Raw genomic sequence first — 18,488 nt, 5'->3', positions numbered from 1 at the left:
AGGCAATTCCAATTTTAACCTATGGGAAAGATAGGCTTGCAGTGGTGAAAAATGAGTTTAAGAGTTTTTCACCACCGGGATATTTAAAATTAAAAAGTACATGTCCTACTTCTTAAATACAATGCTCCTGCTCACTGCGCTTCCAGGGCCTACCCTAAAGGTGACATATGTATTAAAAAGAAAGGTTTGGGCCCGGCAGAATGTTTATTATGCCAGGTCGAAAGGCAGTTCAAAAGCTGCTAGCACTGGGTCTGCCATGACAGGCCAGAGATATGTTTAAAAGGCTACTTGAGTGAACGGCACAATCAGTGCTGCAGGCCCACTGGTAGCATTAACATTCCAGGCCCTGGGCATATGTAATACACTTTACTAGGGACTTTTCAGTAAAGTAAATATGCCAATTGGATATATGCCAATTTTACCATGTTTTTGAGAAAGAGCACAAGCACTTTGGCATTGGTTAGCTGTGGTAAAGTGTGCAGAATCTTAAGGCCAGCTAAAACGGTCAGCAAAAACAGGAGGTCTAAAGGCAAAAAAGCTAGGGGGAAACTGCAACAGAGATGCCAGGTTGCCTGAAAACACAGACATGGCCATATCCCACACCCACACAAAATCAGGGCCACGTTTAGAGGGATGTGATGCAGACCAACACAGCAAGACAACTTACTTTGCTGCTTTGCATTACATAGAGAGGGCAGGAATGCACCATATCTACTAAAGATATGGTGCATTCTTGTTCTATCCCTGCGCTGGTGCACACAGTAAAGACTAGCGCCTATCCAGGAACCTTTGCACCGTAGTTCAAGGGCGTCTGCATTGCAGGTAGGATTGTTTTTGTGCAGGAAGGAAACCCTCCTACACAAAAACAATCCTTAGAGACTTTCCCCCTTTCTGTTTGTGCGGTAGAATGCATCACATGTAGAAAGCAGAAACAAACTAGAAGAAATAAAGTTATTTCTCCCTGTTGCACCTCTCCTGCAAGGCTTACATTTTGATGCATTCCCAGGGTTACTGCATTGCATGCAGGATTGTTTTTGTGCAGGGAGAGAAACCTTCCAGCACAAAAACAACCCTGAGAGGCTTTTTCCTGTTTGTATATGTGAAACACAATGTAGCACACATAGAAAGAGGAAACTTTGGGAGAAATAAACATATTTCTCCACGTTACACCTCTCCTGGGGAGGGGTATCTTTTCAACACATTCTCAGATTTTGAAGTTTTTGTAAATCTGGTTATAGTTCAAAATCCCTGGATGTTATATAGGAACGCCCATGCAAAACCCATGGAAATGTCTCCCTGGGGCAGAGAAATGTAACATAGAGATTTGTGCTGTATTACATCACTCGAGAATTCACAAATCTCACCTAAGGTTTGCAGCACTCTTGCACCACCTTGCGTGGTGCAAGAGCGATGAAACCAGGCCAAAAATATGGTCTTTAGTTTCCATATGTAGGAGTGCACTCTTGCACTTTTGATAAGTGCTGATTGAGTAATCAATCATCAAAACAACCATGTCCAAAGCTTGTGAAGCTTTTCTGTATATTTGTGTATTTAGAGTAGACCCTTCACCTGTACATGTAATGTAAATATACACTCCCTCTAGTTATTTGACAGGAAATACAGCCCATATTATGGGGATTTGGTGTAGGGCAGCATCACAAGTCTTCTTGCACTGCCCTACGCCAATGTCAAAGGGCAGGAATGCACCATATTTATGAAATACAGTGCATTCGGTTTTTGTGCAGGAAGAAACACCTTCCTGCACAAAGCAATCCAGAGAGGTGTTTTCCTCTTTCAGAATGCAGCATACACTCATAGAAAGAGGAAAAAGCGAGGAGAAATGAAAATATTTCTCATCATTATGTGTAAGGTTTTCGCGCTGCCCCAGATTTACCTGTGTTGAAGCATTTCAGGCATACTTTAAACAAGGTTGACAGGTCTTTTTCCTATAGCAAAGGGGTACGAGAGAATCCAACATCACCAATCAATCAATATGTAAATTTACAGTCTGACTAATTTGGCCAAATAAGGAACACCCAAGTCCGAAATTAAGTTATAGGGTTTTATTACAGACTCAAACTCAGAATAATGTAAACAACTCTCAGTACAAGACTAAAAGATAGAATATTACTTTGAATGTCCCCGGTGTCTTTGAACAATCAAAGCTTGATTAGCATACTACATACTAAGCAAGCAATTAAGGCTATGCAGAACAATAAGAAAGTAATTTGATGCTCAGCAAACAAGCATTGACCAACTCTTTTAAGCATTAAGACAACCCAAAGTCACCTAAGTTAGTTGATTAAGCAAAGGAAATCCCTAAAAACTTGACAAGTCATGACTGACGTGCTGGGCTGCAAAACATATGGACACAAAGTGAAAGGTAAATGAAGGACAAAGAGAATATGGAAAAACAACATTTGGGGAAAGTGAAGCTAACTAAGATTGAAAAACAGTAAGTAAAAAGTGAAAGTAACAGCATTCCAGAAGCCCAGTCAAGAGTCTTCTTATTGGGCAGGGAAAAATCTAAGGGTTCCCTCATCGATCATTAGGATTGTGCGGGGTAAAGGCAAAGAGGTCTGTACCTCTCAAAGTCCAAATAATGCCTCTCTAAAGTCCAAATGGTCTCTGCTCCAAATCCAACTGGGAAATGGTAAGTTAAAGTTCAGAATTAATGGTGATTCTTCCATTAATTGCATCATGTGAATTAAAAGATCTTATTGTCTAATCATAGCACATCATGCAACATGCATCTGTAACATCAGGAAAAGTTCCCAAAACCGTCATGGGAAGGCATCCATCTTTGCTGTCCTGTACGACTTTCCAACAATTTAACGTCCATGTTTTCAGACTCTATGTGTACCGACTTCAAGGTTACTTTCTTAGGCTCTCTATAAATGAGACAATAGCACATCTGAGGCCTAACAAATCAATATGTCTAACTAAAAGAGAATATAATTAAAATGCACACTTTATTCTTGTTAACAAATCACATGTAAATGTTAATATTGTAAATTCATCATAGTTAATTCATCATAAATAAGGCATGTCAATATTCATGTTACAGTGGGTTTCAAAGAGTAAAATAACTTGCTAATACATTTTAAAAGGTATAAAGGGGAACTACATTTTCAACATTAGCATACAACATTAAGACACATTTATAATGAAATTCATTAGCGTTTCAAAGAAAGATACTCCTTAACATCATAATGAAACATATGAAATCAAAATGAATGATTATACATAGATTAAAAAATCTGTACTGCATCACATTTGATCACTAGTCTACAGTGAATGCACCTTAACATGGGCTTTCAGTACACCACTTTACAGCTAACATGTTAGCATTTCACACAATAAAATGTAATTCTGACACAAAAGGTAATAGCCAAATCTCAGCTGCACCATGTGCTTAAGTAAATTTGGGGATGCGTCAAGATCCATAAGTGTTGTGTGGCAAAAACTACCACAACGCCTATGGACTGCCTCCGTCGAGCAGAGTATGGCAACGCAGCAACTTGCACTGCTTTGTCTTACTCCAGCTGTACCCAACCTGTGGTCCATGGCCCCCAGGGGTCCATGACACATTCCCTGTGGGTCCGCAGGCCTGGGCCAGCAAGAAGACACTTCTCCAGCTGGGTCCTCTGACAGAAATACATATGATTTTATATTTATTACTTCCTTCGTGCAGCAGTTTTAAAAGCACTGCAAAGTTTCTTGTACATCCAGCATCTTTCGGGCAAAAATTAAAGCATCAAGATAACTCTAGTGATAAATGTACCTACTGGAGAGAGATTTAAGTTTTGTCTAGTGGCAGTTTTGACTCATCTAAGGTAGCGCAGCTGGTTAAGATGCCTGCTGCAAAGAACATGTACCGTGCAAAGAACAGTATTTTATGTGCATACAACAGTTGGTTATTGCTTTTCTCATCGAGATTCTTTAGTTACTGTGCAGGTCATAAATTACAATCGTAATCTAGCACAGTGAGCAATGAACTGCCATCAAAGAGCTGCATGCAAATTAAATGGCACTAATTAGAAAGTAGTGCTTTTTTCCCAGTCTTTCACTTTCCTTATGCTGCTAAAAAAGGTTTTCTTGTATAGAAATACTTTCTTATTATTAAGGTCAACACTAACCACTGTGTTATGTTCTGTGTTGGGTTTATGTTGGAATATTGTGGATGTAATGTTGCTTGGCAACGTAGTGGGATGGAAGGGAATGTTGAGGGGCTGTTGCCCTGGCAGTGGTCGTTGTTATCTGCCAGGGTTGGTAGTACTTTGCTTGTCTGGAATAAAATCAAGGAAAAGAAGATTTGAGTGGCGTCTTTTCAGTGGCGACGAGGATGGGATGCCACGAGTGACCAACCCTGGTGGAGCGACATCCCTACATCACGAAAAATAGAGCATCCAGGTGTATTACGAGTTTCATGCTACCAGTAGAGAAGTTTCAACGTGTGACAAAGTGCTTGGCTGGTGAGAAACTTGCATAACGTCAGGTGATATTCGACCTGAAGAGATTCTAGAAGATGGTCGGCGATTCGGTATGGGGAAGTGTGCATTGATGTCAAGGTTTGCTGTATAATTGAGGTACGGCTAATTGGCATCGCGTTTGTGCAACCTATCTAATTGAGCGCTGTACGGAGATTGTGCTTGTCATTCATCTGCCGAAGTTACTCACCTTTGTGAGCACCTCACGCTGGATTGTTATTTTTGGAGGCCTGTTGTTGGGTGCTGGTGCGCGCGGAGTGAATCTGCTCGCGCTTACAGAGGAGCAACGATGGCGCAGCAACGGTGCTAGCGCGCGCAGAGACTTGTGTGTTTTCAAAACCTGCTACCGCTCGTGCCAGCGCGAGCCGAGGTGGGAGTGGTCGAGCGCTGGTGTCTTCGCGTGTGTGTTGCCATTGGCGTTTCCTAGGCGACACGTTCCACGCTCGATAACAAGGAGAAAAAAAAAAAGGTTGATGCTCAGGTTGCTGTCGTGTAGTCCTTCGATAAGAGGAGGACTTTTGCCTGGACCAAAAAGGGTTTGAAAATGAAAAGGAGCATTCAGACTACAGAAGAAGAAGAGCAGTAAGACTAATTAAAAAAAAACAACAAAAAAAAACGTGTGTTTTGGTGAGTCAGCTGAAAGGAAAAGAATCTAAGGCAAAATACATCATATACTATGCAGTCCATAGCGCCACCACCTGCATTTTTACCGCTCCCTGGTGACCCCCTTGTGCCATGGGAAGATTGGCAGGAGACCTTTGAAACATATTTGGAGGCATTAGGAGGAGCTATTTTCACAGCAAAAAGGAAATTAGCTTTGTTGAAACATAATTTAGGTATTGAAGGCAGGAAAGTATTGGAAACTTTGCCATACAATGCTGTTGTTGTGAATGATGAAGGATCCGATGAAGAAGGGGAAGGTGATGATGTATACGTGAGAGCTATACAAGCGTTAGAAGGTCATTTTAGCAGGAAAGTGAGTATCATGGTGGAACGGCATAAGTTTGTTTCCAGGGCACAAGCGCATGGTGAATAGATTGACCAATTTGTAAGTGCATTAAGAACTTTGGCTGGAGCTGCAAATTTAGGGACCTGCATGAGGAAATAATCAGAGACCAATTAATTAATCGCATGAGGAATTTGAAAATCCAGGAAAACTTTTAAGTTTAAAGGATCCATCCTTGGATGACGCAATACTTATTGCACGGCGTATCGAAGACACGTCACGTTATATAAAAGAATTGAGTAAAAACACGGCAGAGAATGTGACTGTGCGAGAAGTTGACAAAGTTAAAAGCACTAGTAATGACAATAAGTTGGAAGAGAAAAAAGAAAAAGTGTTATATGTGGTAGTACGAAACATCTAGCATTTTCTGGGAATTGTCCAGCGACTAATGTTAAATGTTTTAATTGTAACTGAATGGGTCATTTTGCTAAAGTGTGTAACCAAAGGAAAGGTGTAATGGCAATGAAAAAAAAAAGTGTGAATTGTTTACAGGGCGACAGTAAAAAGGTGGAGAGAACGTCTTCTGATGATGAAGAAGACCACATACAAATATTGATGTTAAGTGATGCCTTTACGGAAGAAATGACAGTTGCGGACAGGGTGATGCAAATAGGGAGTGAGTGTTACAAGCCTCCAAAATGTAGGGTGAGCTTGAATGGTGTGGTAATAGATATGTGGGCAGATTCGTGTTCTCCTCATACACTTATTGACAGTGACATGTGGCACAAGATAGGAAAATTTGAGTTATTTAAATCTAAGATTGATCTAGTGGGTTATGGAGGTACCAGAATACCTGTGGTCGGATGTTTTCAAGGGAAGATTGTTTTCAAACGGAGAAAGACTATTGGGTGTGTGTACGCTGTGGAAAAAGGAAGATGCTTGTTGGGTTGGAGTGAGCAGAGAGCATTAGGCATAGTGTTGAACCCAAACTCAGAGGAACAGGTGCTGACTGTGGTACATGAGGACCCTATGATAGAAAAGTGGAGATCCAAGTTTCCGTTGTTGTTTGGGGAAAAGTTGGGTTGTCTTAAGAAATTTCAACATAGGATTATTTTAAGGGACGGTGCGATACCCAAAGTGCACAAAGGGAGGGCAGTACCATTAGCATTAAGGGATGCATTAAAGGTGGAATTAGCAAGGTTGTTGCAATTGGGCGTAATAGAAGAAGTAGAGTCTTCGGAGTGGTTGAGCCCAGTGGTGTTGGCTCGGAAGTCTAATGGTAAAATTAGAATGTGCATAGACTTGAGAGACTTAAATGAGAATATATGGATAGACAGACATCCCATACCGAATATAAATGAGTTGCTGGCCAGTATTCATGGGGGGAAGGTGTTTTCCACCCTTGATTTGTCTAATGCATATCACCAGATTTTATTACACCCGGACTCTAAACATCTCACCTCGTTTATCACGCCTGAGGGTGCGTATAGATTTGTGCGAATGCCATTTGGCCTGGCATCTGCTTCTGCAGTTTTCCAAAGAGTGATGCAGTGCTTGTTGGGCAAGGTTAAGAATGTAACGTTTTTCCAGGATGATGTGTTGGTGTGGGCAGAAAATAGTGTGGAACATGATAAGGTGCTGAATAGGGTGTGTTCGATTTTGGAAAGGGCAGGTTTGAGTGTTGAGATGAAAAAGTGCAAATTTGAATGCCAGAGTGTGGAATATCTGGGTCATACGGTGTCTGGGAATGGAATAAAACCCAGGGTAGGATTGATGGAAGCGATTGAGAAAGCGCCTAATCCACGGGATAAGGATCAACTGAGATCATTCTTGGGTTTAGCGGAGTACTATGCGAAGTTTGTGAGAAATTTTGCAGACATAGCTCATCCTCTATGCGCATTAATGAAGAAAAACCAGGCGATTGAGTGGTCGGAGGCGTGCCAACAGGCATTTATTGAACTCAAAAAGAACATTATAAATGCTGTGGAACTTAAGCCTTTTGTGGCAAGTGATCATACCGTTATTTATACTGATGCTAGCATGTACGGTTTGGGGGCGGTTTTGGTACAAGTGAGGAAGGGCAAGGAAACTGTAATTGCCTTTGCCTCAAGAACACTTAGGGGGGCGGAAACGACCTACTCGGCTATTGAGAAAGAAGCTCTTGCTTGTTGGTGGGGGGTGCAACATTTCAGAAATTATGTATGGGGGAGAAAATTTGACTTGCGGACGGACCACAAACCATTGGTGGATATTTTTACAACCAAGGGAGCTAGCCGTGCATCACCTCGGATAGCAAAATGGTTATATAGACTTCCGGAATATAATTTTGCTGTTGAATATGTTCCGGGTGTGGCAAACGTGAACGCTGATTGTTTGTCGAGATTACCAATGGAGGGTGTAAAATATGAAGAGGATGGAGATTGGGTTGTGGCTGATATTCACGCAATTGAGACAAAGGCTATAAAGGAGGAGGTATGGAAGACAGAAATGTTGGAGGATGTAGTGATGCAAACGATATTAACCAATTTGAATAAACATTGGTGGGAATTGGGAGAGGATGTGGTGGAGATGTTATCTAATTTTAAATGTGTGTGGTCGGAGTTATCTGAGCAGGGAGGAGTGTTAAGAAGGGGCAACAAAGTGCTTGTGCCGCAGAGCTGAGAGAAAATATTTTGGGAATGCTGCATGAGGGCCATGCGGGTATGTCAGGTATGAAAAGGAAGGCGAGGGAGGATTTTTGGTGGCCGGGTATGGATCGGGATGTGGAGAAGTTTGTCAGAAACTGTTTGTGTTGTGCATGCAGTGATAAAACGCATATTGGCAAGAGTACATCTGTAGTTCCCATTCCTTTTCCACATAAACCATGGGAAAGGGTAGGTATGGATGTGTGTGGTCCATTTAATTTTGAGGGTGAAGGGAAAACTTTTGCAATTGTGATGATGGATTATCACTCGAAATGGCCTGAGGTCAGTTTAGTCTGTGACGTCAGATCAAGTGTGATCATTGAGTTGTGTGAAGAAATATGGAGGCGTGAAGGTTATCCTGAGGTTTTGGTAACTGACAATGGTCCCCAATTCACGTCTAGCTAGTTTGAAAATTATTTAGAGTGTTGTGGGGTTAAACATATCAAGACGGCTATTGCACATCCCAGGGAGAATGGTATGGTAGAGAGATTTAACAGAGTGTTAGGAGAAAACATTCAGTTGGCATTGCAAAGTGGGTTGAATTGGAGAAAGGAGATCAAAGATATGTTGTGGAGCTACCGCACCACCCCACATTCCCTTACGATGGAGACCCCTTTCATGTTGTTAAAAGGTAGGAAACCTTGTACCAGAGCAGTTCCAGGGTGGATGGGCAAGGCAGGTAGGAAAAGAGTGGATGAGGGAGGCTTATTTGGTCGAGTGACGGATATGCAGGGTAAGTACGAAGGTAAGGCTATGGGAAGTGTGATGAAGCGAGAGTTGGCAGTTGGTGATTGGGTGCGAACTAAGGTGTGGGACAAAACTAAGAAAGGCGGTTCCAAGTGGTCTATCCCTAAACGTATTGTGAAAGTGAGGAGATATAGTGTGGAACTGGAGGATGGAAGGAGGTGGAATGTGGAAAGTGTGGTAAAGTGCAATGAGTTAGAGTTGAGGAAATGGAAAAATGAATTAGAGGATGGTGGTCGGGAAGAGAGCCATGTGGGATTAAGGGGAAAAGGAAAAAGAGTAGTGAAGAGTCCAGAGTATTTTAAAGATTATGTAATTTAAGTGACAATGTGTGATCTGGATTTAGGTATTTACTGAATAGTATGTAATAGTATCTTAATCTTTACATGGTTTAAATGTAGATGTTGTAGTTTATATTTAGGTAAGTTATTAAGATGTTGTTGGTTATTTTGCAATGTTCATGCTAGAAACTTTTTGTTAGTTTGGGAGGGAGATATGTTGGGTTTATGTTGGAATATTGTGGATGTAATGTTGCTTGGCAACGTAGTGGGATGGAAGGGAATGTTGAGGGGCTGTTGCCCTGGCAGTGGTCGTTGTTATCTGCCAGGGTTGGTAGTACTTTGCTTGTCTGGAATAAAATCAATGAAAAGAAGATTTGAGTGGCGTCTTTTCATTCTGGATCCTGGGTTTTGTGCCTCTCCAGAGCACGCACTCTCAGAAAATGCCTATGTTGATGACATGTGAAAAATACATCTTGAGGTCCCCTGTAAAGTGCTCTGACACCCTACACTGTTTTAAGAGGTGCTATAAAACAAGTGAGATACATGTGACAGAAAGGTTGCAGAGAGATGAGAGGCCCATATGGTTTTACTTCCTTTCTCCACCAGATATATTTGTGAAAAAGGTTTTTCAGATGTTATGTACTTAAAAAATAAAAGCAGAAATCGCTTGGGAAATGTAGAATCTGACCTGAGGATTCAGCTTTCCTAAATAAAATCAAACATTTAAAAGTTAGTCTCCGAGATGCAGCGCCAACCTTCCCATTAACATTTTTCAATATAAAATAATGATATCTTTAGTAATTACAGTATTTGTTTGGTGTGTATTTGTTTGTGCATTTATTGCAAACTAATGGTTTAATTTTTGAAATTCAAATCGTACAAATTGCTTGGGCGGTCACCGGCTTCCAGTACTGATTCAGTGGGAGTCTTTTGGAGTCAAAAGATTGGGAACAACTGTCTTACTCCGTATCCATAAGGCCATTCAAAGCCACGCAAACTGGCTTTGCCTGACCTCAGGGGATATGGTTGAAAGGTTTGTCCCGCGGGAACGTCAACAAAAGTAACGCTCCAGTGGCGCAAACTTCTCATAAGTTTGCCCCTACATGTTTTGTGTTTCATAGAGCAACTAAGTACCCACGCTCACAGAAACCGGAAAGAAAGTCTATACCTTTTTTACAATCCATACAGCTTTTGCATTCCGAACATGCCGAACGTTCAACTGACTGACACACTGAAGAAATCGCAACTGAATGCAAGTTCAAGGTAAACTTATAAAAACTGTTGCCCTGGCCCTACTGTCAAACAATTCACCTTGGTTGCACAACAGAGTAATGTCAAGCAAACACGTCAAGCTGGAAGAACATTACTGTATAAATCATAATCCCGTCCTAAAAATGAGTTTGAACTTGTGTCATCACTCTGTTACACCTTCATCATACTGATTTCCTCCATCTTTACATTGTTCCAGCATATCAAAATATTACTTTATTCTATGCTATTTTTGAAACAGATGTAAAAGTTTCATTCACCACTATTGTTATTTTGCAACTGGGTCAAGGGATTATAAGTAAACTGTCTAGTTCATTGTATATGGTGAATAGAGCCAATGAGGTGGCTCTAGCACTGTGGAGTGATAGTGGCACAAAAGTAGCTTTTCATAAGTAGACTCTCCTATGGGCACTGCAACCAGGTAAAGTCGTTCAGAGCACAAACTGAACTTTATTAGATGTGTTAACCTTTATGCTTCTGCCATCATTTCGTATAAAGATGGATGGTACCAGAAGGCATATACATTACCACTGCAACCATCTTCAGCAACTGGAGTAAAGCGTCACATTAAGGCAGTTGATTTAGTGCAGGTTGATCCAACACTTTTGACGAATGAGGTGCAGAACTACAGTGTAGTCTCCAGGAGCCATGCAAGCGATGGGCCATGGGTACCCGGCCTTGGTAGTGTGATAGCTGAATGGAGACTGCGCAGGCAGGGAGAGGGAGCAAGTCAGAGAAGTTAAAGGGAGCACGGCAGGAAAGTGAAGGGGAGTGGCACAGTGCTGCATGTTGGAGGGGGCACTGACATGAAGCTTAAAAGGGCTGCTTGGAGGGTGCTGTGGGTTGATGAATGTGATTTTGGTCGGGCCATGAAGAACACGGCGGGGACCAGTGTGGCATTGCACTGACATGGGGCCAGCAGGGCATCTTGTTGAGCAGGCGCAGTGGGTCACATATGAGAGCAGGGATGAACGTGGACATTGCTTTAAGGATCAGCGCTGTGCAGAAACAACTTGGTCCATTATTCACTCTGTTCATCGGTCATGGCAAATTTACATACCCAAGATTGCTTCTTCACAGTCATGATATCTACCATATTCCTCAGGCTAGCCAGACCTGCCACATCCTGCACTGAACATGTGTCTTGGTTTAAGAAAAACTAAGCTATGTCAAGCCTTTTTTTTCCCTACTGGGAAACATTAAACGGATCTCATCCACTTTGCAGAATACCCATTCCTAGTACTCAGAGTTGGGGGTATACGTGTTTGGTAAAATTACTGACAGTATATTTTTGTCCTCCTCATGGATTATCTTCTTACTGTCTCTTTTAAAATTAGCATATGAAAATTACACATACCAGGCTAGCAGCTATCCTCTTGCCTTTACTAATCACAATACATTTTGACGTTTTAATGGGACAGGCATTATATATCGGCCAAGACCTCCACATCCATTATGAGTAATTCATGCATGCCAATAGATCCCATTCCGGTAGGAGACTTGATTTTTGAAGCAGAATATCTGAACTTTGTGCTTGTCATCTGTAGACCCCGACTTTATAAAAGGGCATGTTTCAGATCTCAGATCGCACTAGTGCAGAAAACAAGCCTCCGATAGATTAATTAAAGACTGTCCAAGAAAAGCAGTGCTCCTATCAACCTAAAATCCCGGACCCCAACCATCATGGCCTGGTGAGACCGAAGCCTGGAGAGAAAGAAGCCCCTCACTGTGCACCCTAGCACTTCAAGAGGCAGCCCTAAAATCGCCAGCAGAATATGTGACTTTAAGTTAAAGACGTTATATTTCAGACCAGGTCCTCCCACTCGTGTAGCAAGCATGCCATGGGTCCTGGTGTGAGCAAAGAAAATGGTCCTTTTGACTGCTGTTGTGGTAGTAAATTAACAAGTTTTAGGGTTTAATGTCCCCCAGATCAGGGCATCTAAGGATTTTGGGGGCTCTGGGCCAAACGAATTTTGGGGGCCCCTGTTTAGAACAGCTTTCAGTTTATGATACAATTTCAACTCATTCAGGCCCTCTTTGGCCAGGCCACTGATAGGAACACTCTAAAAATTCTAAATGTGTTTACATCTAATATTCGGGGATATTAATGTGTGTTTCAATATTCTAACAGACCAGCAGTTAACTAACATTACTGCAAGTAATCTCGTTGACACAATCCCATGTCTCATATGGTCCTGTTTTGATCTAAAAGAAACTTTTTTTATGGATGTGGCATGAAACAAACACAACATTTTTCTGCAAAATGTCTGTACTAGACTCTCACACATCACCCACATTGAAAATAAATTAAAGGAAAACTGTATTTAAAACAATCTGTTTAAAAAGTATTCAAGGTCATAAGGGCAAGACTATTGGCTAAACAAAGCTGGCCTTATCAGGGGGGCACTGAAAGGTTGAGGCCCTGGGCCAGAGCCATTTTGCTCATGCCTTAAAACGTCATTGCCCCTGAGGTGTCTGGGCCCCAGTGCCACTGCACTTCTTGCACCAATGGTAGCTACGCCGCTGAGCCCAACTCTATTCCCCTGTGACTGAAAAAAGTGTTTAATCTCTTCCTACCATCCCCAGTCAGACTCCACTGACCTCCATCAGGTAGTTGTAGCCGGTGCCCCAGATACCACAGCAATTGATTGCATTGAGCACAAGTCCACTTTAGCCTGTGGACAAAAGATCGCTGGAAAACAAGAAGCAGAGTTGGAAGAAAGGCAACAGCATTCACAGTGCATTTATCTAGAGCCTCATTGTAACTTAGTGACCTTCACAAAAGGGTTATAATACACCTAGCTCTACTAACAAACGTCTGTATGTCACCTTCACCCTTAATCCTCCGGCATACCCTAGGCTACATTTCTTCCTTAAAATCCACGCTACAATCTAATCAGTGAAATACTATTTATAATGGGTAGATTTCCTATTCATCAATGAGCATGCTGCCATTGCACCACTTTTTCTCTCAATTACCAATCACCTTCACCCTTTAACCTTCGTCATACCATAGGCTAAATATCTGACCTTAAAGCCAAGCTACAAACTCCTTGATGAAACACTATTTCTAACAGCTAAATTTCCCTTCCAATAAATGATGCTAGCCCTCCAGTGCCATATTTACCTCCCGAAGCAAAAACGATGCACACTAAGGAAGCAGACCCAAAAAATTATGCTAAGGCTGATTAGTGTCAAATTGGGCACATAGAGGCCCACCCCAACCCCCTGCTTCACCACCACCCACTCCACAGGGACAATACAAGTGGAGGGAGCCCATCCTCCACAAGTATTGGTACTTGTCTGTTGTGTGCCACTGGGAGCCTCTTACATGGGCCTACCTTACTGGCACTGGTTCTGTTGGGGTTGTCCTGGGGACACTGGTCATCTGTGTTGGACGTTGTGGTTGTAGTACCGTCTCCTGTCTATTCTTAAACAGGCGTCATTATATGGCTGCTTGTGCGACCAGAAAATGACGCTAGGCTGACTAGTGGCAGATTTTTGCCACCAATCAGTCTAGCGTCATTTTTGGCCCACTAGTGCCATTTTTTGTAACGCCATCCATCACAGGCTAGCATCATTTTCTATGACGCCAACCATTCCTTAGTGCCATCGTGCGTAATTTTTAAAATATGGCACACAGATGGCATTAGGGATTGATGGTAGATCGTGTTAAAAATTTTGATGCATAACTGCGCTAGCAAAGTTGAGCGGAGGGACGCGGGCGCCCACGGACGGAGACAAAAGCTTGGCTCAGAGGATGACTTTCAATAGATTGCAGCGAGGAGCTGCTCTGCTACTTACGAAACCCTGACTCAGAATCAGGTCGTCTATGAATGATTTAGCACCGGGTGCCCCACGAACATGCGGTGCACTAAGGGCGATGGAGGCGGCCCCCTTCCGTCTGCGCTCTGGTCCCCTAGCGAGCAGCTCTATGCACCAGCCCAAGAGGCCGGCTATCCCAGGCCAACCCAGGCTCCACAGCACTGCGGTATCGTTACGTTTTAGGGTGGGATTCTGACTTAGAGGCATTCAGTCATAATTCTACCGATGGTAGATTTGCCCCATTGGCTTCTCAGCCAAGCACATACACCAAATGTCTGAACCTGCGGTTCCTCTCGTACTGAGCAGGATTACTATTGCAATAACACATCATCAGTATGGTAAAACTAACCTGTCTCACAATGGTCTAATTCCCGCTCACGTTCCCTATTAGTGGGTGAACAATCCAACGCTTGGTGAATTCTGCTTAACAATGATAGGAAGACCCGACATCGAAGGATCTATAAGCAACGTCGCACCTGCTGAGGGGGGTATCCGCGTGCCCGTCTCAGACCGACCTTCGCACCCCACCGGAGGGGGAGGACAGGGCGGTCGCACGGGCACCGGTGGGCACCAGCTGCCTATGCAGGAGGGAGACGGCAGGGCCGAGGCACAGCCTGAGCGGGGACGCAGGGATGCCTGCCGGCCTGGGCTGGCGGGACCACCCCACGGAACAGTTCTTCCGAGCTGCTGGGGAAATGCGCTGGGTGGTGGAGGAGGTGGCCGACAGCAAACAGGTGCCCGGACCACCGGGGGCGGCTTCCAGGGATCTGGCGCCATCCGACCCCCCCTTCCACTCTGGCTGGACCGCTGGAGGGGCACAAGTGAGGGAGGGGACCATCGGCGAGAATGCACCCAACTTCCTGGAGCCCTGGCTGGACACGAAGGAGCAAATGAGCCCTCATCGGGACTTCCGGGGCAGCCCGGCCATCTGGACGCACCATAGCAACCGGCGTGAAGTGCGACCAGATGCTCTGGGTTCTCTGTGAGACTAGATGGCCAGGCTCGGGGGCAGCCATCTGGACGTCTGGACGCACTCTGCCTTAAAGCAAGGAGCAAACGAAGGCGATGGGGACCCTGTGGGACCGGCCGGGCCCATCGGGGCAGGGCAGGCTAGAGGATGGAGAAGGCAAATCCCCCCTGCCCCCATTTCTATTCTAGTTTTCCTGTCCAGACTGTAACCCTTTTTCATTTACCAGCTCCAGTTCTTCTCTCCTCTATCCACACCTTACCATCAGTGTTATCACTTAGAGCTTTGGGATTTTCATTGTTCACCTCACCAAAGACATCTAACTCTTCTTCCGCATGCACTTCCTTGCCACACATCTCGAATAGCACGCAATCATGCACTATCCACCATCCACAACTCCAGACAACAACCCTCTTGCAATGTATTTATTCCTTGATAAAATGCTCATCTGCCACAACTGTAATCATGGGTTCTGCTTTGAAAGGTGGGGGGAGTCAATATATTGCATGGAAAAATATTGCATCCACTACATCAGCCCAACCACTGCAGCACAAGGACAGAGTAAATAGACATACAGTTAAGAATAGTAAATATAGGTTCCTTTGATAATGGAGCGGTATGCAATGTTGTGGATGTAATACTTTTGCATTTGGATATAAATGAACTTAATATAGTGTCATACTTCCTGAAAGCCACCTGTATACATTTACAATCATCACCTTTGCACTTTAGGCTTTTTGTTTAGTTTGTAGGTGAGTTCCTATTTCTATATTGTCCCATGTGAAATAACATAACAGTTCCAGCCTCCACACTGTCTTACATTTAAAGTCTAAAACATATTCCGGTTCGCACAAGTTCACTATCGGTTTCCACATTTTTTCATAGTTGAGGCACTATAGCCATTCCACTTGCCGTGTGGCCACATCTGTAAAGCTCAATCCTCCTCACATCAGCACAGTGTCTCTGAAAGTTTCCAAAAAGCTCCCACTTTAAAGCACAATTGTCATGGTAGTCTCCACATTGGCCCCGCCCCTCTCTCCCTTCACTCACCGACATGGAGGTGTTGTGTTCCTACTCCTGTCTGTCTCAATCTATGGCAACATACTAATGGCAACCTACATGTGAAGTGAAGGAGAGAAGTGTAGCAAGGATGCGACCAAGATTTGGTGACCAGAGCAGGGTCCAAGGGTTCACTCGGATAGTATCTGGATAGTGCTGACCTGTCCACTGGTGTACATGGACACAAGTGGAACTAAACAAAGGAAACTCTTTTCTAATTTCCTTTATACGTAGCATAGGAAATGATCCTGTGCAACGCAAAGAAAAGAGTTAAATTTCACATTTTTCATTCGAGCTGACATCTGTAGGGCTACAGATAATCCTACAGGGGAACTTGGCCCCTATATAGACTATATGAGGTGTTGAGGATGAGCTTGAGTGACAACCCTTTTTGCATTCCATGAGGTCATTCCAAGGTAGTCTTGTGTACCGCTTGGAAGGCAGATCAGGGTATTTGAAGAGGCACTAGAGGAAGGTCAGCAGCATTGCACTGATAGGCCTGGGTTTACCCTTTGTATAAAACGGTTATTCTACAACTTACTCTGTGGCAATTATTTAATTTAACAATTTAGGCAACAAGTGTCCTCATCTTTTAACATACCACAAGTTGTCTCTCTAGTTGAGCAGGTACTCTTGCAGTTTATTGTCTGTTGTAGATGCAACCATGCCACTTCCTCTGCAATGAACCATTCTCCAGCACTCCATTTCCACAGTTCAGTCAGGAGGGCCTGTGCCTGCAGCCAGTGAATTGGGGCCAGATTTAGAGTTTGACAGAAAGGTTGCCCTGATGGATGCACTGTTCACCTTATTATAAGGCCACAGGTTACAATGCACTTGTAATAAGGTGAATGGGATATCCATCACCTTTGTGATGGAGTAACCTATCCATCAAATGTTAATCGGGCCCATAGTATACATCTCTTAGTTAACACAGGGACCAATTCAAATCCATTTTTTTCCTGGGATCTGGGACCTGAGTTCAGTGTTTGATGGAGGAGGTGATTATATCTCCTACTATGTTTTTCAAGACTTCTATTATGCGCTTCCAATAATCCCCTATGTTTGTGCTTGACCATGGCATGTGTTCGGGGTCTGCCGGCCTACAGTGACATTTTGAGCAATCATCTGGTATAGTGGTATATATATTTTACTTAACAGCAGCGGGATTAAACATATCATGTGCAGTTTTAAATGTTAAAAGACAAAACCTTACGTTGCCTGTTGCTGCTTCATTTTAAGGTAAGACTTTGTCCCATTGCAGCTTCTGTTCTACTGTTATCTGAGCATCACTATCTCAGAAAAACAGGTGTGTCATGGGCCTTACAGTAAGGAAGTAAATAGTCCCCATGGCTCTTGTTTGAATTATAAAATATGTAAGTAATCGTGGTTCAGTGGCCTCTGAGGTCTTTGAGTCCTGGTGTCACTGCACTTGGTGCAACTATGGAAGCTACTCTCCTGCACTGTCTCCTTCCTATTTCGCCTGGGTCTGCCGAGCCAGCACGGGAAAATCATCGCACAGTGCTTTATAAACTGTAGAGACGGGTGACCTGCATGCAATAGCTAATGCAAAAACCCTCAAAGTGGTACTCAGTCGGATGTCCCAGAAACCAGTTCCACGTGAAACGAGAATCTCCTGTCAATTTGGTGTAAACTATGAATTGATAAGGTTGTACTGCAAATTGAGTTTAACATTTCAAATGTTAGAAACATACACTTGTGATGCAGATCTCCCATCATTCGACATCCGCCTAATATCCATTTTCTCACACTCACTTCGCAGCTAAGCTGCTTAAGGTGTGGAAGGCTCAAACATGCACTATTGCTTAACATGCATAATTTATGATTATCATTATTTGAAGATAAATAAAATATTAGGGAATAAATAGTAGAACATATAAATAATTAGGTGTGATCGTGTGTTTGCCTGATTCTTATATTAATACTATTTAAAAAAAAAAATTGTATTTATAAATCAGAAACGTGCCATTCTGGACAAGTAATTAAATTATGATGTCCATGTCACCGAAGTATTGACTCAAAAGTCCTGCTCGGTGCAATTTTCTAAGTATGGTAATACCCTGGACTTGATGTACAAGTAAAACACCTTAGACATGCCTGCATTGACCATGTTACTTTGGTGCCGCTAGAACCTGGAGCTGTGTGCTCTCTATTGATCTTGCCTGGGAACAAGCCTGAAAGCTCTGATGAAGTGCTACTGGACAT

The sequence above is a fragment of the Pleurodeles waltl genome, chromosome 1_2 (assembly GCF_031143425.1).
Source record: "Pleurodeles waltl isolate 20211129_DDA chromosome 1_2, aPleWal1.hap1.20221129, whole genome shotgun sequence".
Classification (NCBI taxonomy): domain Eukaryota; kingdom Metazoa; phylum Chordata; class Amphibia; order Caudata; family Salamandridae; genus Pleurodeles; species Pleurodeles waltl.
The sequence above is the reverse complement of the archived record's forward strand: the minus strand, read 5'-3'. Positions refer to the sequence as shown.